The sequence below is a fragment of the Felis catus genome, chromosome D3 (assembly GCF_018350175.1).
Source record: "Felis catus isolate Fca126 chromosome D3, F.catus_Fca126_mat1.0, whole genome shotgun sequence".
NCBI classification, from domain to species: domain Eukaryota; kingdom Metazoa; phylum Chordata; class Mammalia; order Carnivora; family Felidae; genus Felis; species Felis catus.
The window spans coordinates 73,040,326-73,064,670 of NC_058379.1; the positions used below are offsets into that span (position 1 = coordinate 73,040,326).

General features: G+C 38.7%; 2 long non-coding RNA genes across 8 annotated transcripts in view; one reads left to right on the forward strand and one right to left on the reverse strand.

Annotated features, from left to right (window-relative positions):
* The window catches only part of LOC123381442, a 51,683-nt gene extending 48,180 nt beyond the window's left edge, over positions 1 to 3,503 (forward strand). The window contains exon 5 of the long non-coding RNA XR_006588418.1: positions 3,236 to 3,503. This is a non-coding gene — a long non-coding RNA (uncharacterized LOC123381442). The remainder of the gene's footprint in view (positions 1 to 3,235) is intronic.
* The window catches only part of LOC123381441, a 308,159-nt gene that overhangs the window by 187,955 nt on the left and 95,859 nt on the right, over positions 1 to 24,345 (reverse strand). The gene's annotated exons all lie outside the window — the stretch shown is intronic.

Genomic DNA, 24,345 nt, shown 5'->3' on the forward strand with positions numbered 1-24,345 from the left:
AAAGGCATTAAGAAATAGAAATAACATATATGTGGGTATATACTAAAAATATTACTTTTTCAATCAGCAATATTAATAATATCTTATGGGGTTTTTCAGATGGGTGAGTAAATAAAATACATAATAGTACAAAGAATGGAAAAGCTTAACTGTTTAAACTGTTATAAATTTCCTACATATTGGGGAAGAAGTGGTAAAAATACTAATAAGGTAGACTGCTGTTAGTCAAACATACATCTCTAAAGCAGAAGTCTACAAATCATGGCCCATGGGCCAAATCTGGCTAGCGATGTGTTCTTGTAAATCAATTTTTACTGGCACACAGCCATGCCTATTTGGCTAAGTCTTATCTGCTGGCAGCTTTTAGATTATATCTGCAGGGGTAAATCATCCCCACACAAATCATATGACCCTCCAAGCTTGCCACATGGCCCTTTCCAGAAAAAGTTTGCATACCCCTACATAAGGTAACAATTGAAAAAAAGAAAAATGCACAACTCAAAACCTAATAGGGAAGACACAAGGGAACAAAAATATTTTATTACAATTAAAGAGGCAGGAAAGAAATAACAAAGAAGCAAAGATCATTTTAAAAATAAAATAAGTAGTGAAATGATAGGCTTGCTCCTAACTTAAACAACAATGAGCTAAATACTTCAACTAAAAGACTAAGATTTTCGGGCATACATACATTAATGTATGACATACATTAAATGTAAGAACACACAGTTTGAAAGGATGAAGAAAGACTTACCATGCAGGCAGAAACCAAAAGAGAGCCAGTAAACTAATACTAATATGTGATGAAGTCCCAATAAAAAGTGTCACACTGGGGCTTGTATGAGCTTCCCAGGTTGGTAATGCTCTATACATGATGTCACATATCAATTCTGGAAAAGTACTGCATCCTGACTCCATGGATGGAAGACCACAGAAGCCCCAAATCTAGAGCTCTCCTGGCCTCTGCCCTATGCATCTCTTCCTCTGGCTAATTTTAATCTTTTCATGGGAAAAAAACATAATCATGAGGATAGCAGCTTTCAGTGAGTTCTGTTATTGAGCTGAAGGCTGATTTGGGAAATTCCTCTGACTTGCACTTGGTTTCAGAAACTGAGGGCAGTCTTGGGGACTGTGGCCTCTACACACTGTGGTTGGCTTAAACACCTCATACAAGGGTATGTTTTGACTGAGTTTGCTACTACTCCACTACCTATTCTCAATAAAAGGCACAACTGGAGTTCTCTCATGCCACTGCTTCATTGCTATTCATCTATCCTTGTTCCAGACATGATTTACAATATTATCCTCAAATTGCATATTCTATTCCAATTTGGATCCCTATGATTTTCATTAACAAACATGAAAGCTTCTCCAAAAGAAAAAAAATTGAAAACTGAAACTATCCATGGTTCTCAAGGTCCCCAGTATCTGGATATAGGTAACTGGTACAACTTTTTTTCGCTTCCAGACCCTGGGGTATATTCAGGGCAGCCTCATTCCTGCCCTTCCACATCCTTTCCTTGTTCAGGCCTCTAACTTTCTACCCATAATTCCATTTTTCCTGAGGGCCTCCTTCCATCCCCTTTTTCTGGTCAATACCAACCCACTTCAGTGACAGAACCCAAGTCACTGCTTCTCCATGAAGCATCTATCAGTGATGGCACTAACCTCATAAAGTTGATGGTGACATTCAATGAGGTAATATTTAGAAAGGACTCAAGACATTACCTGACACATAGTAAGCACAATGTTAGCGTTAGCTGCTGTTACTATTATGACTATTAACCCAACTATTGCTATTGCTGTAATATTCATCTTTTTTTGACCCTGTTTTATTCACAGTGTCTACGATTAAGCCTTTAATTGCATCTATAAAAATTGTTCTTTATTTTATGCCTATTAGCTTCTGGATTATTATGACTTGAAGACAGGATCCATGTCTATTATTTCCCCAATGGTGCTAGAGAATTTCAGGCACAGAGTAACTGCTGAATCTTTTTTGACCCAATGATAAATTCTGAGAATACTAGAAGGACAACACAAAATCTAGGCATGCAAATAAGGGACAGATTTGAATCCCTACAATGTATCAGTGTGTGCCATTGGTTCTCAGGTCTTATGTTTTCAAGTTCTACAAAGACTGGGATTTACAGGCATGACAATTTGTACCTGTCACTGGGAAGTAAGAAGAGTAAAGAAGCAATGGGCATTGGCTTCTCCACTTCATGCTCAGTCTCATTATACACGATATCACTGGTGTTAACAAATACGAAATTCTCCTCTATTCCTTAAACACATGGAAAACTAGACTTCCCTACATTTGAAAGCTACATGGTGACTCTCCATGCTTTCTTCCCTCTCAGCTAGGATTGGTGACATTACAGACAGTGGAGCCTCCATCAGCCTGGGTCCTAGATTGGAGCTCCAAGCCCACTTGCACTGGACAGGATAGTGAGAAACACGTGGATAGTATCGAGTGACTAAGATTTAGGTATTAATTTGTTACAGCCTATACCTAGTCTTGTCTAGCTGGTACACTAAGTGAATAATAATAGGAGCAACATCTAATTTACTCATTGTTTTGTAGGCACTGGTTTGTTGTACCACAATTCTTAAAGCAGCAGAGAACTTAGCCAGTTCATTGGTCTCTCTATAGTCTAGCTCCAATTTCATTTTACTTTTATAAATACTTTTATTATAAAGATATTCAAACAAGAAGAAAAGCTTACAAAGCTGTCAAAAATACCATTTTGTGGGGCATCTGGGTGGCTCCTCACTTAAGCATCAGATTTCGACTCAGGTCATGATCTCACCGTTTGTGAGTTCGAGCCCCGTGTCGGGTTCTGTGCTGACAGCTCAGAGCCTGGGGCCTGCTCCAGATTCTGTGTCTCCCTCTCTCTGCCCCTCCCCTGCTCATGCTCTTTCTCTCTCTCTCTCTCTCAAAAAAAAATAAACATTAAAAAAAATTTTAATACCATTTTGCAATATTTGCTTTATCACATATCAGTTCATCTCTCCATCCCTCTCTCTGTCCATCAATTCATCTCTTACTTTTTAATTCATTTCAAAGATCAGTTGTAGATATCAATGCCTTATATCTGCTTTATTCTTTTCCCAATTCCCACACTTCCTACATGATAAACAATGTCCCAAGATCAAATATCTAGGAAGCAATAAGTAAAGTTTATCAACAAATATCTATTCTTGAATGCATGCTATGTGCTATATTCCTCAGATATAAACAAATGGACTTCAAGGCCAGAGCAGCATGGTCTCCAGAATTTCCCAGCACTACAGTGGCCTCAGTGACCTGTACTTCAAAGCAAGGAAGATGCTGAATTATCCTTTTGTACCGTCTTTTGTTCTTTCACAATTGGTTGTAGAAAGTGCAGCCCTCAGCTTCAGACACTGAAACCCAATGAATCAAACATAATGAGTCTGACATGTCATTGAATAAAACGCAGGAAAAATGCTGTGGGTTCCACACCATTGCCTCTATTAAAGTCATGTCCTGGATTTTTATTATTTTGTTACTATAGACATTTTAACAGATTATTGGACATTGTGTTTCTATGTGCTTTTCCTATTTTCTTGGGATTCACTGGTAAAACATATTTTTAATGATATCTACCAAAAATAAAATAGGCTGTAAAAAGTAATAAGAATCACTTAAATATTTTAACATGTGACATTGAGTAAATAAAGACTTGTATAATATTAACTGCACTATTACCCACATTCCATTTTTATCCTCCCCTTAACTCTATTGGGTATATAAGGTAAGTGTAGTTATCCTTATCATCATCTTACACATAAGAAAATGGAATCTTAGAGAGAACAAGCCTTATATGTAATAAATGGTAGATTGGGGGGTTCAAACCCCAGGCTTCTGGCTCCAAATCCCATATTTTTCCCTCTGCATTTGATGTAAGAAGAAAACAAAATCATGTTTGGGACAACAAATAGTTCAGCATTATATGAAATATGTACCTTTGACACATCAAATCAAAATGTTAACTATACATTACATTCAATATGCATTTTGTCTCTGCATGTGGATGTATATAAGTGATCACATATGCATACAGGCAAAGATGGAAAAAAGAAATCATGTGGGGAGTTCTTTCCATGTGTCAAGTTTTGTACTGAGGGCTTTTCAGATATTCTCGTTTAATACTCAGAGAGCTCTTGTATCAGTACTCCTAATGTACAAGAAAACTGAGGCTCAAAGCAGTTAGGTAATGTGCCCCATGTCATATTGGTACTATGTAGGCAATAGCTCAGAATTGTCTGGCTAGAAAGTCCATGCTCTGGAGCATGATATTATGAAGAATGGAATAATTTGAATCAGAAGCTAAAAGAAAATTGGTAAATGTGAAATTAACATATTAGATTGAAAAAAATCTGTTAGATTCAATTTTTTAAAAAAGCATCATGCTTGTCTTTACATAGTCACACATTCACTTATTAATTTATACCAGAACCTGCTCCAAGCTGGGGAGGGTGTAATGGATAGGACAGGGATAATCCCTCCCGACCTCAGAGAGCTTGAACAGTAGTGAGGAGTGCTAAGAACACCACCACCAAAACCAAACTAAATTTCTCTCTAGACCTGTTCCACTTACAGTCTTTCTCATCTCAATTGTTGGCAACTCTAGGTTTCCAGATGCTCTTCCCACAGCAGTGGAGCCATCTTTGACTTATTTATTATTCTTTGTTCTACATCCAATTTGTCCACAAATCCTAGTAGCTCTACCTTCAAAATCTAACCAGATTCCAAATATTTCTTACTGATTCCCCTGCTACCATCCCAGTCCAGGTCACACAGTCTCTCAACTGGATCTCTACAATATGCTCTTTACTAATTCTATCCTTCCCCCCTAAAGTCCATGCTTAACACAGCAAAGTAATCTTGTTAAAACCATGAGTCGGATTATTCCATTCTGCTCAAAACTAGTGGCTCCCAATTCCTCTCAAGTCCTCCCTCAATTAACATATGGACAAAGCATCTGAATAGACATTTCTCCAAAGGAGATGTACAAATGGCTAATAAGCACATGAGAAGATGTTCAACATCATCAGTCAACAGGGAAATGCAAATTGAAACCATGCAAGATACCACTTCATACCTACTAACTGGCTGAAATCAAAAAAGACACATAACAGTAAGTGCTGATGAGGATGCAGAAAATTGGAGACCTCATACACTGCCAGTGGGAATGTAAAATGTATAGCTACGGAAAACCAGTCTAGCAGCTCCTCCAGGGTTAAACATACAGTTGCCATATGACACAGCAATTCCACTCCTATGTATATCACAAGAGAAATGAAAACATCTGTCCACATAAAAATTTGTATATGAATATTCATAGCAACATTTTCATAAGAGCCCAAATGTGAAAACAACCCAAAGGTCTACTAACCGATGAATGGTTAAATTAAATGTGATATACACACACCATGGAATATTATTTGCCCATAAAAAGAAACAAAGCACTAATCTGTGCTACAAGATGGATAAACCTTAAAACATCATGCTAAGTGAAAGAAGCTAGTCACATAAGGCAACATATTATATGCTTCTATTTATATGAAATTTCCAGAATAGACAAATCTATAGAAACAGGGCTGGGAAGGTTGGTGGGGAACGGGGAGCATTACTAATGGATATGGGGTTTCTTTTTGAGATGATGACAATGTTCGAAAATTGATCATGGTAATGACTGCTCAACCTGGTGACTAAACTAAAAACCATTGAATTATACACTTAAAAGGTGTTGATTTTATGATAGGTAAACTATGCCTCAATAAAGTAGCAAAATTGTGTGTGTGTGTGTGTGTGTGTGTGTGTGTGTGTACAAATACACACACACACACAAAGTCCTTAATTTCTTCTGAGGCTCTACATCATCTGATCGCCACCTGTCCCACTAATTCTCTAGTTTATTTTATATCTTCTCTCCTGTGCACTAAGCAGTAGCCACACAGGTCTTCTTGTTCTTCCTTTGCTATATCAGATATGTTTTGTCCTTGGGACCTTTGTACTGGCTGCTCTCAGTTTCTAGAACGCCCTTCTCCAACATATTGACAAGCTCACTCTTTCATTTCATTCAAATCTTTGCTCAAATGCCAACTTGTGAATGAGGCCTAACTCAATCACCCTGTTTAAATTGCAATCCCCCCAAGCACAACAAATTCCTCCCATCCTGCTCTGCTCTTTCTCCTAGAGCATTACCTTTCTGCAGGAAAGACTTTGGATGCCCATCCATACCCACTTCTCTCATTTCAAGCATAGAGAAGAATTAATCTTCCTTGCCTGCCCCATATAAATGGAGCCATAGGATTAATTCTGGCAAATGGACTGTCAGCAGAATTGACCAGTGCCAATTCTGTGCCAAGGCCTTTAACTGCCAGTACAAAACCTTTTGATAATTTCTTCCACAGTTGTGGTAATCCTGAAGGTAAGGGGCTGAAAATCAAAGCATCCCAGATTGTAGCTCCATCGCAAAGAGGAAAACTCCCTGGAGAGTCATCTAGACCCACAGCATATCTTTTAATGAGTAAGAAATTTTGTTATGTTAAGGCACTAAAATTATGGCCTTGCTACCACTGCATAACTTAGTCTATCCTAATAAGTCTTCTTATATTAATTACTTATTTATTTTCACTGTTCACGTTGGTTTGTTGTTGTTGCTGTTATCAGTTTTGAGGGTTTTGTTGTTGTTGTTGTCCTTGTTGTTGTTGCTGTTGTTTTGGTTTAGTTGGTTTTACTTTTTATTCCCCATCCCTTCCCACAAGAATGTGAGGGCATAATGGCAGAAAGTTGTATCTGTTTTATCACTATTATATCTCCAGCCCATGAAACATTATCTAACACATAAGAGGTGATCGACAGATTTTCGTTGAGTGAACAGAATGAACTAATGTCTAATTATAAGAAATACAGTGTTATGAAGGGAATCACCAAGAAGAATTAGCAGAATTACCTAGCCAGTGAGTTAGAAAAGCATTTCCTGATGAAATGACGTTTAAGCAAGGATCTGAGCCATCACAACCATGACTGGTGCTAGGAAGGTGTTACATCGTGTCATGGAGCCTATAGTGTGAGGCTCCGATTTCATTAGGGCAAAACAACAGTGTAACAAAAGCCACTGGTTGGAGGAAAGCAAAAATAAAATTAGAAAAGCCTGTGAGGTCATATAGGATAAATTTGAGATATGATTGTGTCACAATAGTTATATAAGAATATAACAGCACAGACTAAGGTATTTGCAGAAGGCATCATGGAAGAAATAAGAAATTCGCTGTAATTTTAGCTATGCATGCAAAGGAGAAAGTCAAAGAATGCAGGACACTGCAGAATGTAGTCCAATGCAACGTACAGGAAGGTCCCACCTAAACACAGAGGCAGGACCGCCTGTAACCTGAATGTAAGACCGTGGAGAAACTGGCATAAGTAGAATTGAAGGGGGGAACATTTTGAGAGCAAATCCCCACTGCCAAGGCGAATGGAATCAACAAGATGGGGTTGGTTCACTGTAAGCTGTAAATGCCTAAAGAAGTTAATAAGAGCAAAGTTGCATAAGCTAAATCATCCCTCCATTCAGCAAATGTTTATCAAATAACTACCATATGCAAGGTTATCTATGGTTTTCTTATGTGTCAAGTGCACTCCTTAATTTTCTGGGTTTAATATTTGTAATAAGTATGAATGTTCATGTGTGCAAATAATTACTCATACTCATTTCAGAGACTGAAACTGTAAATTGGATTCAGATTGCCTGCCCCAAATATATCAAAACCACTGATCAGTTTAATTTCTTTGGCAGTCCTTTTACCTGAATAGATGCTTACTTAGAATTCTTTGCTTTGAATTAATAAGGACATAGTTTAGTTTCCTCTAGGGATTTGGAGCTTCGGAGGTTGTCTTTAGAAAGATTTGTCTTGGGAGAGGTCATTTGGTCTATAGCTCCAGCTGAAAAGTTTTATGGCTGAAGCTAATTAATTTCCTTAGTATAATTTTATTGGTCCCATCCCTAGTCTCTGTCTCTAATAGGCAAATACACTGAAAACTATTCCGTTTCCACAAAGCAACAAGAGAATTACTGTGCCTTGGTGAAAAGAAGATGCTACAAGGAGAGTCAGTGAACAAGAACATAATAAAACAAGGGGTAAAATAATGACCAATAACATGCATCTGAAAATATTGAAAACATGTTTAGATGAATTATTTTAGAACAACATAAAATTTCTTAGCCCCTTCCACCTAGAAGTATCATAAAATGCTCTACAACAAGCCTACAATCAAGTCTTTGGAATGCCAGAATGATGTGTAGTTTCCATCAGGCAAACTGAGAATAATGTTTTAAAAAATAAATACATAAAGTAACACTTTAAGTTATGAGACAATTTCAGAAAAAAACTACATGTTTATCTTTTTTCCCCTAAGCTGACCTATAAAATCATCCTTAAATACTTAGCCTGATGCAAGTCTTATTTTAAGGAATTTAATGCAGATACTTGCCTTGAATACAGTATATATTGAATTGTAATAGAAATTATGCACTCTGAAACAGAGTATGAAAATTAATATCCTCTGTGCAAGTTAACAATTCATAATGTGCATTGAAAAAAAATTGTATAGAATTCTCTTGGAAAAAACAAAAAAGGTTCAGACTTCTAGTTCTACTGGACAGAGTAGCCTCATTCCTTCAGATCCTCCCTCTTGCAACTAAACCACCCTGGACACAACCCACCAAGCATAAGAGGACTCTGAAAAGTAGAAAGAAGAAAGTCTACAGTGAGTTCCCTTGGTTTCCTTATTGAATCCTGTATATCCAGACTGGAGACTGTGGTTTAGGCAGGGTCAAACAGGAAGTTAGTCTTCAATACACATGCCCCATTTTAGCCTCCTCTGGTCCCCATGGAAGCAGGCAGAAGTGATCCAATTCCCTCACTGGATGGTCTTGGTTTGGCCAAGAGAAAGTTTGTCTTCCCACCCCCACCCAGTGAAACCAGATGGTGTTTTGATTCCCCTGCCTCAGTAGTGTTAATGGGGCTGAGGAGGAAGCTAATGTTTCATTCCCTACTTGACTGAGCCATAAGTCATGTTCTGATATCTCCCACCAGGGCTGAGCCTCTACCTGGCAGCACAACTTTAATCAATCTTCAGGAAATGATGCTTAAACAAAATCACATCCCAAAAGGTCACCCACTGTGTGATTCCATTTATACAACATTCTTAAAAGGACAAAATTTTAGAAATGGAGAACAGATCAGCCAGAGTTCAGGGACTGAGGAGAGGGCTGGAGAATAAGAGGTAGCTGTGGCTATAAAAGGGTCTTGACTTGTGTCTTGACTGTTTCAATGTCAGTGTCCTGGTTGGGATACTGTACCATGTTTTTGCAAGATGATGCCATTGGGAGAAACTGGGTAACAGGTCTCTCCATATTATTTCTTACAAATGGACCTGAATCTACAATTATCTCAAAGTAAAATGTTCAATTTAAAGAGATTTATTCAGGGGATGCCTGGGTGGCTAAGTCCATTAAGCGTTTGACTTTGGCTCATGTCATGATCTCACAGTTCGTGGGTTTGAGCCCCCAATCAGGCTCTGTGATGACAGCTCAGAGCCTGGAGCCTGCTTCAGATTCTGTGTCTCCCTCTCTCTCTGCCCCTCCCCTACTCATGCTCTGTCTCTCTCTCTGTCTCAAAAATAAATAAACATTTAAAAAAATTAAAGATTTATTCAAAGACTTGAGACCCATCTTTTCGAGGTGATTTGTCCTAAAATCAAGAGGTTAAATATAATTGTCTTTTGCATTCCAATACAAAATTGTAGGTTTACTTCCAAATCAGGACAGTAGGGGTAGTTATGGCAATTTTTTGGTGATTAGGCCAAAATATCATTCTTTTCTTGATACAGAACGTGGATGTTAAAATTCCATGATATCATTACTCATTCACTCAGTCATTCAACATTTGTTGAGAACCTACTATATGCCCTATTCTAAGTTACAGGAATAAAGTAATGAACAAAGAAGACTGAATGTCTTCTCTCTAGGGGTTACTTTTTGTAAGAAAAGTGCTCTTTGTTGATGAGTGTGAAAGAAAGTCCTTTTCCACTATGTGATCAGAGTAACTGTTTCTCTCTGGCCTTTGTCACTCACAAGTCAATCATGCCTAAGGATTCTTGTGTTAAAGTACTTCCAAAAAAATTATTGTGTTTCCTGCATATTACTTTGTTAGATTAAAGTACTTTGTACAATTAATCTTTAATAGAACTAGAAAGCTTTCTGGAAAAAAGCATTACGAAGGACACTGAAAGAATGTGACACCTGAGAAGCAACTGAGATTTGACTGGAAAATGTCCTGAAGCTGAGAATGTTTACAGTAGGATCAGTCCTCAGGCGTTTGCATGCCTGTTAATTTCTATGCTGATGGGACGTAGTTCAATGGAGAGAAACCAAAAGTAAATCTGGATTTCTTCTAACTGAGATCAATGATTTTAGACCTTCTCATGACCCACCTGAAGCATTATTTTGTGTGTCATCAGGATAAAGTTTACATCAAAACACAAAGGCCTTCTGAAGGAAAAATTTAACTCTATTATTTCTAAAACAACCAAGTGCATCTTTAAAATAACCACCTGCTTGACTGAATTCATTCATTGCACAAATACTCATCAAACGCCTACTGCCAGTACATGAAGAATACAAAGATGATTCTGTCAAGGACCCTTTCTTCAACAAGCAAATAGTCTTAATGAAGTTAACTAACTTGGAGCAGAGAGTCTGTGTGCATAGAACATGAAAAGATGACTCATATGGAACCAAATGGAACTGTCCTCCCATACAAAGTCTGATTCCATCTTTTAAATGGTGCCAGTCATGGCATCAGTATAGCCCCATGACATAAAGCCATTGGAAAATATGAAAGACCAAAAAATATGAAAGTCAGAGAAATCACAGATATCGAGCAACAGTGAAACTTCCACATGGCTCTAAAACAGAGGCCTCTTTATGGCATATATTTACATGTGGCTTATGCATGTCCTAGATAAGAACAATATAAATGTATGCTCCATTACCATTCAAATACCAACTGGAGACTTCACAGATATTATCACTTTGTATAGAGAGGTCATAAACAGAAGAAACACTTAAACTTCTTCTATTTCCACATTGCAGCCATAAAGAAATTGTTTACCCAGCTACACCGTTTCACGTGAGACACAAGAGCACTGTAACCAAATATTTAAACTCAGTCATAGGGGCTTGACTCTTCACAGTAATATGGTAACGAGCAAGACACTGGTCTCAACTTCAACTTAGCTATTCTACTAGATAAATCAATTAGAATACTAAGTAAGTGGCCTTTGTGTTTACTTTCCTGCAGTGAGGATCCTTAACAGGTGCCCAAATCCACCCCAGGTGTCCGTCTTGTCTCTGGTCCTTCATCCATTTGGAGCTAATCACCGACGAAACAAAAGTTGCAGATTGATCAATGGGAGTAAACAGTGCTCTCACTCCAGGAAGGAAAAGAAAATGTAACTTGATGTTTTGGATTCCCACTCAATTCAGATAGCTTAGAAATGGCTGACGTAAAAATAATGAAGCCAAATAAAAGTTGTACTGGAAGAACATCATAAACATTTAATATCATTACATGTGAAAAATATATTGTAGTTACACTCATTTTGACAATAGACCCACCTAGGCATTTTAACAGACCTTTGAAACTACAGCATCCAGTTCACTGTGTTGTGCCCAGAATTCGTGATCCCCAAAGACCACTAGGGAGCCGAGTCCGATGCAAAAGCAAAGAGCCTTTATTCGAGCTAGCTCGAGCTCAATCCCCTACCTGCACCGACGCAGCGGTGAGATACGAGGGAAAAAGAGCGAGTTTCAAAAGGACAAAGGTTTTATTGGGGCCTGGGGGCAGTTGGTGAGGTAATGGCTATGGCCTCAGCCGATTGGCTGGGGAAGGGTCCTGGGGAAGGGTCCGAGTCCTGTTAGGCAGGTGAGGGAGGGTTTACTCAAGGGGAGGAGGTGTGGTCAAGGTGAAGGACACAGAACAAGATGGAGTCGGCTGGCGTAGGCCCGCCCTTTCAACTGTTCCCTGCCTGAAGTATAATATAAAAAGTAAAGTCTCTCAGGGTGCCTGGGTGGCTCAGTAAGTTAAGCATCTGACTCTCGATTTCGGCTCAGGGCATGATTTTGCAGTTTCTGAGATTGAGCCCAGCATTGAGTTCCGTGCTGACAGCAAAGAACCTGCTTGGGATTCTTTCTCTCCCTCTCTCTCTCTGCCCCTCCCCCACTCATATTCTCTCTCTCTCTCTCTCTCTCTCTCTCTCTCTCTCTCTCTCTCTCTCTCCCTCCCTCCCTCCCTCCCTCCCTCAAAATAAATAAACATTAAAAAAAAAAAAAAAAGTCACTCAAATGTACTCCAGACTACCTCAGGAGCAGTCTATTGAAACTATTTGTAATCCTGGGCCTCCCTACCATGAATTAGATCTTGGATCACCCGCACATCAGAAATATTGTGATAAGCACCATTAGGGTGAACAGATAGGAAAAAGCTTATGTTTCATCTGAAGACTCTGTTCCTTTGTCTTGTTGGAAAATAACCGTCTTCATCCAAAGACTTGTGGTGCTTGAGTTGTTGGGTAAAGAAAACATCCCTGTCAACTGCACAGACACTGCTGTCACTAGGCATCAGCAGAAGTGACTTTCATGGCCTAAAAGGGATATATTGGTCCATCAGTTTCAATGACCTCTGAGCCACTTTATTAGACCGCAGCCAAGAGAGTACAGTGAAATGTGACATGAGACATTTCACAAGAAAGGAGCAGTGAAGCCAGATGAGCCAGAGGAAGGCCATGGTTGGCTTAGCTCTTCTCCTAAGATTAATCTGGTCCAGCAGTTATTCTCTGGAAAAGGTAGTCATTATCCTCCAAAGTCAGTTGGATAGGGGCCATAGCTTTTCTAGAAAAACTACATCACAAATCAGGCTAGTTACACAAAGGAGTAGGATCACACAGTGGGATTTGAGAGGCCACATGAGGTCCTTGGCTGGGGACAGGAAATCCTGTGCTACAGAACCCCTGGTGCTAAATAGTTGCCCCAAGATCTAAGGACATAAAAAGTAGGTCCTATATGGAAATGGGGGATTTAGGGTGCTAACAGACACATGGAATTATTCACAGCAATTGTCATCCTGTGTTAGTTGCAATTGAGCCAACTTAGGAACATCAGGGCCATTTCACTGGTTGGGGACAAGTGTTTTTGACTCACTGTGGAAAAATATATATATAAGATCTGAGCTTTCCTAACCACAGGACACAATGATGGGGAGAAGATGCATTGCCTTAGAACCCATGGGATTTACCAGCAGCAAAGAATGAGGATTCCCCAGGCCCAGAACAGTCTGGTTGTACAGAGATGCAGACTGCCTACAGATATGATAGGCTTCCAAGATCAGCTAAGTCCAATTTTCATCGTACAGATGAAAATGCACTTGGCAGTGACAGATGACTTACCCAAGAATAGCTAGAGAGCAACAGAAGCAAGTCTAGAATATCCGTGCCTCCCTAATGCCAACCCCATGTGTTTACTTGGTAGTTACTTTATTTTTTCCTTTAAAAAAAATTACAAGGGAAAGCTGGGTGGCTCAGTCAGTTGAGTGTCTAACTTCAGCTCAGGTCATGATCTCACAGTTCATGAATTCAAGCCCCACATTGGGCTCACTGCTGTCAGTGTGGAACCTGCTCCAGATCCTCTGTCCCCCTCTCTCTACCCCTGCCCTGCTTGTGCTCACTCACTCAAAAATAAACATTTAAAAATAATAATAAAATAAATCACAAAATTAATACCTGCTATATGGGTTGAATTGTATCCCTTCTCCAAAATTCATATGTTGATGTCCTAACTCCCAATACCTCAGAAGATGATCTTGTTTGGAAATAGGGTTATAGATGTAATTAGTTAAGATGAGGTCATACAGGAGTACAACCCCTTACCCAATAGGACTGGTGTTCTTATAAAAAGGGGAAATTTGGACATGGAGACAGACATGCACAGAGAGAAGATAATGCAGGGAAATACAGGGAGCTAGATCACCGGCTACAAGCTAAGGAAAGAAGCCTGGAGCAGATTGTTCTCTCACAGCTTTGAGAGGAATCCAACCCTACCAACTGCCACATTGGTTTCAGACTTCTGGTCTCCCGCACCGTCAGAGAATGCACGGCTAGTGTTTAAGCCACCCAGGTGTGGTACTTTGTCACAGAAGCCCTAGCAAAGTCATACACCTGCAACCCCTACAGATGTTTAGAGAAAAAGTCAACACTCTCCCTCTTGCATCTGCATCTCACACCTGCCAGCATCTTGGGGTGTATCTTTTCACGCCTGTGCATACACATACATACACACACACACACACACACACACACACAAATTTTTATTTATTCATTTGTAATGGAATTATATGAGACAGTACTCTGCAACACACCTTTTTATTTAAACTGGCTATAGATATATAGATATAGATGATATAGATATAGATGATATAGATATAGATATAGATAGGCATAGATAGAAATCATGAGTGTCACCTCCAGATCAATATACATAGTTCTCACCCATGCCCTTTAATCACTACATAATATTCAACCTTATTTTGTATCATTGTCCTACCAGTTAACAATCAGTTTATTTTGGGTTATATACTACTATAAACAATGCTGCAGTAAATATCCTTGAACATATATACTTTCGTGTTTTCAATTTTAAAGCATAGATTCCTTAGGTTAGAATTTCTCAAAGAGTATGTATATTTCCTATTCTTTCATGTTTTTCATCCAACTTACCACAAAATACTTAGCTGACCACTGCACAAATATCCCAATGTTAGGAACAAAAAGCTATTTGGAGAGCAGCTATATTCACAAAGACTCTTACTAGATCTTTAGATGGAGGTCTTTGTTGCATTCTGTTAGATCAGAAAAACAGAAATCAGAATCACTTCATTCTCAATATTCACATATCCCTTTTTCCTTCTTTTGAAAGGACATATCCCATAGAATCCACTGGTGTCCCCCAGGATTGTCCCCTCACTTCTTTATACAGTTTTTAAGGCAACCCAGAAATATCAGTGCAAAAGGCCAAAAAGACTGGTAGTGGCTAGCTGGTGATTCTAGCAAAAAGTATGGCAAGTCCTCTCTTACCCTACACCCATTCTCAATTAACTAGATGAAACTTTAGAACCTCACGAAGGGATGGGCATTTAACTAATCTAAACTCCAGTGGCAAACTGGGGGTCAGAGGGGGAGGAAGCTGGCAGAAGTCGATCGCAGCCTGTGGAGATCACAGGCACATAACAAGATTCCAAGGCCATGTTAAAGAGACTATTACTTAGGCAACTCTGCTGAAGTCAGGGCTCTTGGGAGAAAAGGGTAAGTCTAAAGCGCTCCTATTGCTGAGTAAATCGGCCATGACTTGCTATGCAGATCTGCAGGAAAATGAAGGAATAAAGCTGAACTTGGGAAAAAGCACTCCACTTGCAAATGCTTCTGTCAAGACAACACAAGCTGAGACTGGCATCTCAAGAAGAGTGGCCCTTCTCTGGCAGATTGCTCATGTGTTCCTTAAAATGAGAATTCAGGGCAAGGTTCAGTTATAAATTATTCATTTGGGGACTTTTTCATTTTGTTTCAGAACATTCTCCTGGTCACTTCTTAAGTGAATTTCTCCCTTGGTCCCATCATTTCCAAATGCAGACAATATTCAGTGAAGGAGTCAGATCTTAAGCAGGGGAATCCATGGGGTTTCCCCTTAATGAGAGTCTCTCTGGTCTTCAGTTTCTGCCCCCTTTCCAGGCCAAGAATACCTGCAGCCCAATTAAGGCTGTAAAGTTTTCTCTTTTTAACAATTGAAAAATAAAACCATCTACATATAAAATCTGTAAGAATGAGTATTTCCCTTTCATCACTGCCAAGCCTCAAACACATCAAGATTTCCCTCTATGAAAAGGCTGCATGTTTTATGTGCTATATTTATATCTCATTGTAAACTATTCATTGGTTTATAGACCTCTGGCCCTCTAGGAAGCATCACAAATCCTTATTATACTCCTGGATATTAAATTTGGTGTTAGGATCTCTGATTTATCTGCCAGGCTAACTCACATGTAAACAGACACCTCTCTTAAAACTATCTACTTCAAATTCAAGAGCTAAAAAAGTAATTCACGCTCAAGCTCTAGCCTTGGAGCTCATTGAGATTACATTATTGACAATGGTAAGGAGGAGGAGGAGGAGGAGGAGGAGGAAAACAATGTTTTTAGTTAATTCTTTCTTCCTTCTGTTGACTTTCCTTTGCCCAAAAATAAAGATAGAGACCCAAAAAGTGTGATTTTGGAAGTCTTTCATAGACAAGTGTAGGCTATCTATATGAATACAGTAATCTTTAAATGAAGGACTGAAATCAATCAACATGAAGTCCAATAAACAAGGTAATAAATAATGATCATCTAATGAATGCAAATCAAAGACTCAGCCCAAGGGCATGCCTTCTTATCAGTTCTCACTTTTCCAAGAAGTACAAGTATAAAGAAACCTCTATATGAGTTTACATTATAATTTTTTTCTAACTGCTACCTAAAATTGTCCTGGTGAGAATCTGCACAAAAAAAAAAAAAACCATTCAGTATCTTTTGAGAGAATATGACTACATGAGTGTTATTCCAGAGTTTTTTAAGATGTCATCCTCACAGCTGTTTTCCTTTTAATGATCTTATATATACCAGAGTATAGCCAACTACAAAATTACAGAAGGCAAGAAACACTTTCTTTGACATTTTCAAAATACTAAAATACTTAGATGATGTTTAGTAAGGATGATTAGAAATTACTGAAAATATACTTCTACATGTGACGTTCACAGGAGAAATGTGTGAAAAAACAATTAGTCCCCCTTCAACACAATTTAGAAATGCTTTCTTGTGTAATGTGCAAAGCACAATGCTAGGTAATAAAGAGTTAGGAATATCTGGCATGTTCCCTGCCCTCAAAGATCTTCCAAACTAGCTTGCCTTTCTTCCTTTTATGTGAACTAAGGGGTCTTCAATTTTCAAAGTAGAAAGAAACTTTGAACAACAATTCATATATCAAAGCCTTGGCTAATCACATGATTAGTTCTCACATTCAAGAATGAGAAAATCATGGCCACTAAAAACCAACCATATAGTCTGAGGTAAGTGTATACCTGTGTTAGGTTGTCTCAATCAACCAAATTTATATGTTTAAAAATCAAGATAAAATAATATATTTAGAAAAGATCATAATCTTGCCTGATCTTTACTCTTGGTTGAATCTTAAGACTCTTTTGAAATTATACTAGAGGTGATAATGCAAAGAAAGAATGATGTAATTTTATTCATTAGAAGACACTCCGGAAAGCTATTAATTTTACAAGTGAAAAACCAACAAAAGCACACAGAAATGACAAAAATGGTTAAATTATAGAAATATTATTTTGGGTTTTTTTTCCCCTGGAGAATCATTTTGAACAAGAAATGTAACATTCCTGGTATAGATCAGGGATAACCTTTTAAAATTGGAAATTATAGGGGCGCCTGGGTGGCACAGTTGGTTAAGCGTCCGACTTCAGCCAGGTCATGATCTCGCGGTCTGTGAGTTCGAGCCCCACGTCAGGCTCTGGGCTGATGGCTCGGAGCCTGGAGCCTGTTTCCGATTCTGTGTCTCCCTCTCTCTCTGCCCCTCCCCCGTTCATGCTCTGTCTCTCTCTGTCCCAAAAATAAATCAAAAACGTTGAAAAAAAAATTTTTTTAATTAAAAAAAAAATAAAATTGGAAATTATAGAGTTAACTATTAAAAAATTGTTACAGGAGATCTTAATGAATTGAAGGCATATTTTTAAAGAGTGGATATAATGTACTCTCTAATTTGTAGAGCTTCCAAGACTTTTGAATCCTATAGATTCACAGAACTATATCTCTTGATGTCTTATGAAAAGATAACTGAAAAATAATATAATTCAGAGGATTTAAAATTGCCTGTACAACACTACCCAAAGGGTATTGATCAGTAGATCAATTTCAGACTAAAGGGTGGTTGTTAATTTTATGCTAGGAGAATCTGTCCTTGTTTCTGTTCTGTCCAAATATTAAAAGTGACTTGAATGGAGGCATGGTTGATGTGCTTATCAAATTCATAGATGACATAGAGCTGAGGCAGATAGCAGCTCTGCTGGTTGATCAAGTAAAGAGTCAGTTGGTCTCAATGGAGTAGAATGATGGATTGGATTTACATGAAAATAAATAGGATAAATGTGAAAGTCTGGCACATGGGTTTATGAAAATTCATGAGTATGGAAGAGAGATGGTGTGACAAAACTATAGTGTGCTCTCACAGATTGCAATTCCAATATGAAATCCGGTAGGCAGAGGTGGGTAGGAACTAACATTTATTGAGTGCCTTAAGCTCCTAACCATGAGCATCAAAAAGACAGGGGTATTATTATTATTCCCACTTAAAAGATGCAGAGACATAAAATAATTTCTCCTATGACCTACATATTACAAGAAGTAGATCTGGGATTTGAACCTGTAGCGAGTTCACTGCAAAAAGCCTGGCTTTTTTCAATCCAGCATCATGTAAATAGTGCAATAAAGATACTGCAACAACTAATGCAATCTTACGTTAGGTAAGAAAAGTACAATTCCAGAACAAAGGAGGTAGTGGTCCATTTCCAGTAGGCACTGGTCAGATCACTGACCAGATCATTGACGGAAATCTAAGGCAGAGTAATGCACACACCCAGTATTCATCAGAAGGAGAAGAGAAAAACAAACAGGGTCTACTCACACAATGAAATACTACTCAGCATTAGTAAGGAACAAACATGCAACAACACAGTTGAACCTCAAAAAACATCATGTTGAGCAAAAGAAACCTAATGAAAAAGAACGCAGGCTGTTTCATTCCACTAATCTGAAGTTCAAGAAAAGGTCTCTGATGATAGAAATCAGAAAATCAGTTGCTCTGAAAAGAAGCCCAAGAAAATTTTCTGGAATGACAAAAATGTTTTATTTCTTGATTAGGAGGGCAGTCACCGAGGTGTTTATACTATTGTCAAAACTCATCAAATGTTCACTGAAGATCTACTTTTTATAGCATGGAAAGTATACCTCAATTCAAAGAAAAAATAATGTCTACAAACTGACAAGCACGGGTGAGAAAATAATGAAGGATCAGGAAACTATGGCCTATGTGAAACATATGATCCAGGATATATTATTTGCTAACGTTTATTTTATTAGCAAGAAGTCCAGAAAAAGGGAGATAGAATGAGACATGATATTCATGTTAGAAATGATACCATTCCCTAACAGAGAAATAGTCCTAAGCACTTTTTTAGGGAATATAATTAGAACTAGTAAGTAGCAATTTAACCTTAATATAAGAAAAGACTTTCTGTAACTGGAGCAGTCCCAAAGTGGAATTATCTGCCTATGAGTAATAAATTCCCCACTGCACAAGGTGCTGGGTGGGGCTTGACCGTCCCCTGTCAAAGTGTTTGTGGAAGGTGCTCAGTACCTAAAGCAGTACTCTCCAGTTCCCAGATCCCATGCACCTGTCTTCTGAAGCACACTTTGAACTGCATGGATGAATCTCACATCCTACATATCATCCAAGCTCTTTTTTTTTTCTTGAGAGAGAGAGTGGGGGGAGGGGGGGCTGGTGGAGGGAGAGAACAAGCACAGGCTGGGGAGAGGCAGAGGAAAAGGGAAAGAGAGAATCTTAAGCAGGCTCCACACTGCACATGGAGCCCAGTGCAGGCTCAATCTCACCATCATGAGATCATGACCTGGGCCAAAATCAAGAGTCAGATGCTTAACTGCCTGAGTCACCCAGGTGCCCCAACATCATCCAAGCTCTTGACCTCACTCTCATTCTACTCCCAACCCCCAGGACATACAAGCACCCATGTCTACAAATCTATCTGCCAGTGATTAACAGAAATAAGGCCACCCAGCTTTCTCACTCCTACCCGACCACATGCTCTAATCTCAGATCCACAGAACAGCACGAAAATACCTTTACAATTTTAGGTTTGGAGGTACTCCATAAATTCGTTGCACCACAATAATATTCTCTATTCATTCGTTGAATGGCATAATTATTGAGTGCTTACTGTGTACCTAGCATGTTCTGGATACTAGAGAACAAAAGACAACAATCCCCATCTTGGTGGAGCTTACGTTCTTCTTAGGAGACATCAGGTTGCTTAGGATAAGAACATTCCCCCACTGTTTAACTCGGACACAGAGTAGGTGATGAATAAATACCCACTTCCCTAACTTTATATGAGGAAATCATGTAGTATAATTGTACAGAGGGCTCAGGGGAACACAGAGCTTACCCAGGACTTAGACATGGTATTTTGCTCTTTAGCCCAGCAAAAATCTCTGTTAAATGTCAGCTAGTTGAGCAAACGCTTAGTTTTGCCATTATTCCTATACCTAAATGATGAACCAATGCACTGTGGCTCAATGGGTTTACTTGTGAATTTACAATTAGGCTAATGTTATGCCCCAGAGGGACTCCAGGAGTCTTAGTGGAGCTTAACAAAATTGACTTCAATAAAACGAAAGGAGTGACGTTACTGAGCTCTATCCAATAAATCACAGTCTATTAGCTGGCATTCATTTATAATTTCAGGTGCAGGGATAAAATTATTCACAATGGATATCTTTAAATTGGGTGAAAAGCCCAGGTGGCAAATTCTGAAAGCAACGAATCGTTCTAGAATAAAAACAGAAAACAATCTCAGCAGCAATAGCTTTCAGGGAGTCGCCTTTAACCTGACTTAACGAGCCAAGATAAAATGTTTTAAGTATGTACCAATTTAAGGAGTTAAGTTGATCACACCCACATTAGGTCTGTTCAAACACCAGCCCTAAACTTCACAAATTATCTCTGAAAGGAAAATTAGGTATTTTTTACACGTATATCAGAGGTGCGGAGCTCCACAGAGAATTAAACGTAAATTACGCACTTGTGAGGATGAGAATCACCACTTCACTGGTAGCGCTCTGTCTGTCCACTCCCTCCATATGCAATAAATCTGTGCAAACCTCTGTTTCCTTTCAACTGTACACATTCCTTTATACAGTCTCCAGTTAACTGCCTGCCACATGGAGTTCTGTTAAATTCTCAACAAGAAAACATAAAAAGACATTGCCTCAAAGGGATAAAATCATCAGAGAGGGGTAGGTGAGTATGTCGGTGCTATTGTGTGCATGCAAGTCAACATACTTATGCATTTGGGAGAAGGCAAAAAGGAGGAGGAAAAATAAAATCGTTTAGAAAAGTCTGACTCTAAGAGCTATCCTAGCGAGTAAGAAGCTGCATTAACAAACAGAAGCACGATGCAGAAAGGAACAATGGCCACTTGCAGAAGGGGAAAATGACGGAGGAGGGGGCTCAGAAGCCTCAGGAGATCCTTATCTACTGTATCTGGAATACAGTAGAATGTATTTGGAAAACCTCTTTGTATAATGGATTTGGAAAACCTCAGACTTGGGCAGCTTATTGCGACCTAGCTATAAGTGCTTAAACTAAATCTTGCAGTGAAAAATAAAGTAATAGCAAAATGACAAAACTGTTTCCTAAAAGTAAGAATAAGAAATAACTTCATTCACCTTTGGTGACTTTCCCTAAGTCACCCTGTATTATATCAAATTAATCCACCCACGTCAAATGGCTGGAGGGAGCTGTCATCCGGCCCGTGGGCTTCCCCCTGGGCAGACAATATTCTGATAAAATGGCAGTATCAGTGACTGACCGGTGCCAGGATTAACATTAGACTGCTGAACAGGAAACCTTGTAAATAGAAACTGGGGAATAAATAGTATATATTTGGAGCCCAATAGGAAATATGAAGATAGCTCAATACCTATAAATAAACACTTGAGAGAAAAGAAACAGTGAAAAAAGCCAAAAAAAAAAAAAGGCAACCAATTAGAACTGTTAACTGAGTACGTCCTTTTTCTAGAAAAGGGCAAACGAGTCACTTACTCTCCCACTTGACAAAGAATTTCCAAATTCTGAGAAAGAGAAGAGTTTAATGTAATTTGACGCATATCTGAATGTTACATGTAAGTCACTATGCTGGGTGCCATGAGGATGTATAAAGAAGTTTTATATATAAAATAAGCCTTTAAGGATTTTGCAACATGGTAGGCGAAATTAGGCACACTGACAGATATCACCTTACAAGGAGGACACCAATTCTAGGGGTGCCTGGGTGGCTCAGTTAGTTGAGCATCTGACTCTGGCTCAGGTCATGATCTCACGGTTTGTGGGTTTGAGCCCTGCGTCGGGCTCTGTACTGATAGCTCAGAGCCTAGAGCCTGCTTCAGATTCTCTCTCTCTCTCTCTCTCTCTCTCTCTCTCTCTCTCTCCCTCCCTCCCTCCCCTACTCTCACTTTGTCTCACTCTGTCTCTCAAAAATAAATAAATGTTAATTTTTTTTTTTTTAAAAAGGAGGACACCAAGTCTAAAAGGTCAATTGTGAACTAGCTCTTTGAAACCTGGAGAAAGAGAGAGAGAGAGAGAGAGAGAGAGAGAAGTAGAAGAAACACTACACTACTTAACATCTGAATTTTCTGACTAGAAAATTCAGGTAAAAGAGAAAATAACTAAAAAGTAAATTGTAAATTTATATTTTGAGTCAATTAAAAATTTAAACTGGTATTTTCAACTGTCTAACCAACAATCCTAACCCTATGCTAACTCAATGGAAAGTTTCTAGAATAATGTAGATTGATGGATTTTTTTTTTCTTTTAACTCCGTGGTCATATATCGGTTCAGTGCATCTCAAGCCCATTGAGTACAACGCCAAAATAATGGATTGTAAAATGTTATTTAAAAGGGGTTTTATTCTGAAGTATAGTTTTGCATTTCAGGTTTATTTGGAATATATTGCCCTTCTTGTACCCATAAGCAAGAAGTATGAAATTCCCCCTTCAAACTTCCAAAGTACAATTAATAGTAGACAGAGATATTTACCTCCAGAAATTCTCCAGCCTGGAGCAACAGAGGGAGAGGGATGCTAGGGAGCTGGTTTCCCAGCTGAGTACAGACAAATAAAAAGTCTGAAAAAGAAAAAAAAAAAAAAAAAGTCTGCCTGCATTTCCCAAGCTGTGGCCAGAAAGAAAAACCCGGCAAGGATGTGCATTAAGAAAGATGAGAACCTACATCAGTGGGGTTATTTCTCAATAGAAAGATTCTGGAAATTTGTCATTTCAAGTTTATCCGCCCCCTTCCACCCAGGTTCTACTGCAGATGAATGCTTTAGAATAAACACCAGGAAGAAATGTTGACTAGGTTACAGCTACCATTGAGTGTGTCTCTTCCTTATGCAATTGACATCTGATATATATATATATATGTTTTGAGTGTACATATTTAAAATTGATATTCCTGTTTTGTGGGAAAAAAGGTAGTAAACAATATTGAAGTTAATTAAAGTTGTTGTTTAGCTACAAAGCTTGTGATAAGATCCTCAGACAAGTCTAATGGGTGCACATTTCCTTCATTGAACAAAAAAAAAAAAAAAAAAAAAAAAACCCAGCCAGGAGAAAAAGTGGAAATTGAAATCCCACCAGAGATCTCCTGGCCAGTGAGTTGTCCTGTCCAAGGGATGTGTCCCAGCCACCCTCCCCAGGTCAGAAACCTCACAAAGACTGCAAGCCATTCAGCCCATCAGGATGTTTCCTCCTCCCCAAGATAGTGCCTTTCCCTAATTCATCTGTTCCTAGTTCATAAAAAGACACTGTCGGCACCTGGGTGGCTCAGTTGGTTAAGGGTCTGACTCTTGGTCTCAGCTTAGGTCATGATCTCATAGTTCATGAGTTCAAGCTCTGCATCAGACTCTTTGCTGACAGCAAGGAATCTGCTTAGGACTCTCTCTTTCCCTCTCTCTTGGCCCCTCCCTCACTCATATGCAAGCATTCACTCTCTCACTCTCTCCTCTCTCTCAAAATAAATAAATAAACATTAAAAAAAAGACCTTGCCTGATAAACCCCAATGTCTAAACAATAATCTGGATCCAAAGTGAGTACTGTTTCATTTCATTGGCAAGGATCATCATAAAACAACAGAAAAGTAAAATTCTTTCCTTAATTGTATTTGTTGTGTGTCAAAACTCATGAAAAATTGTTTACCTGGGGAAAATACACTATCTATATATACACAGAAGCAGAGCATCAAGAGGAAACTCAAAAGCTTTATATCCTTGGTTTTATTCATTGAGAATAA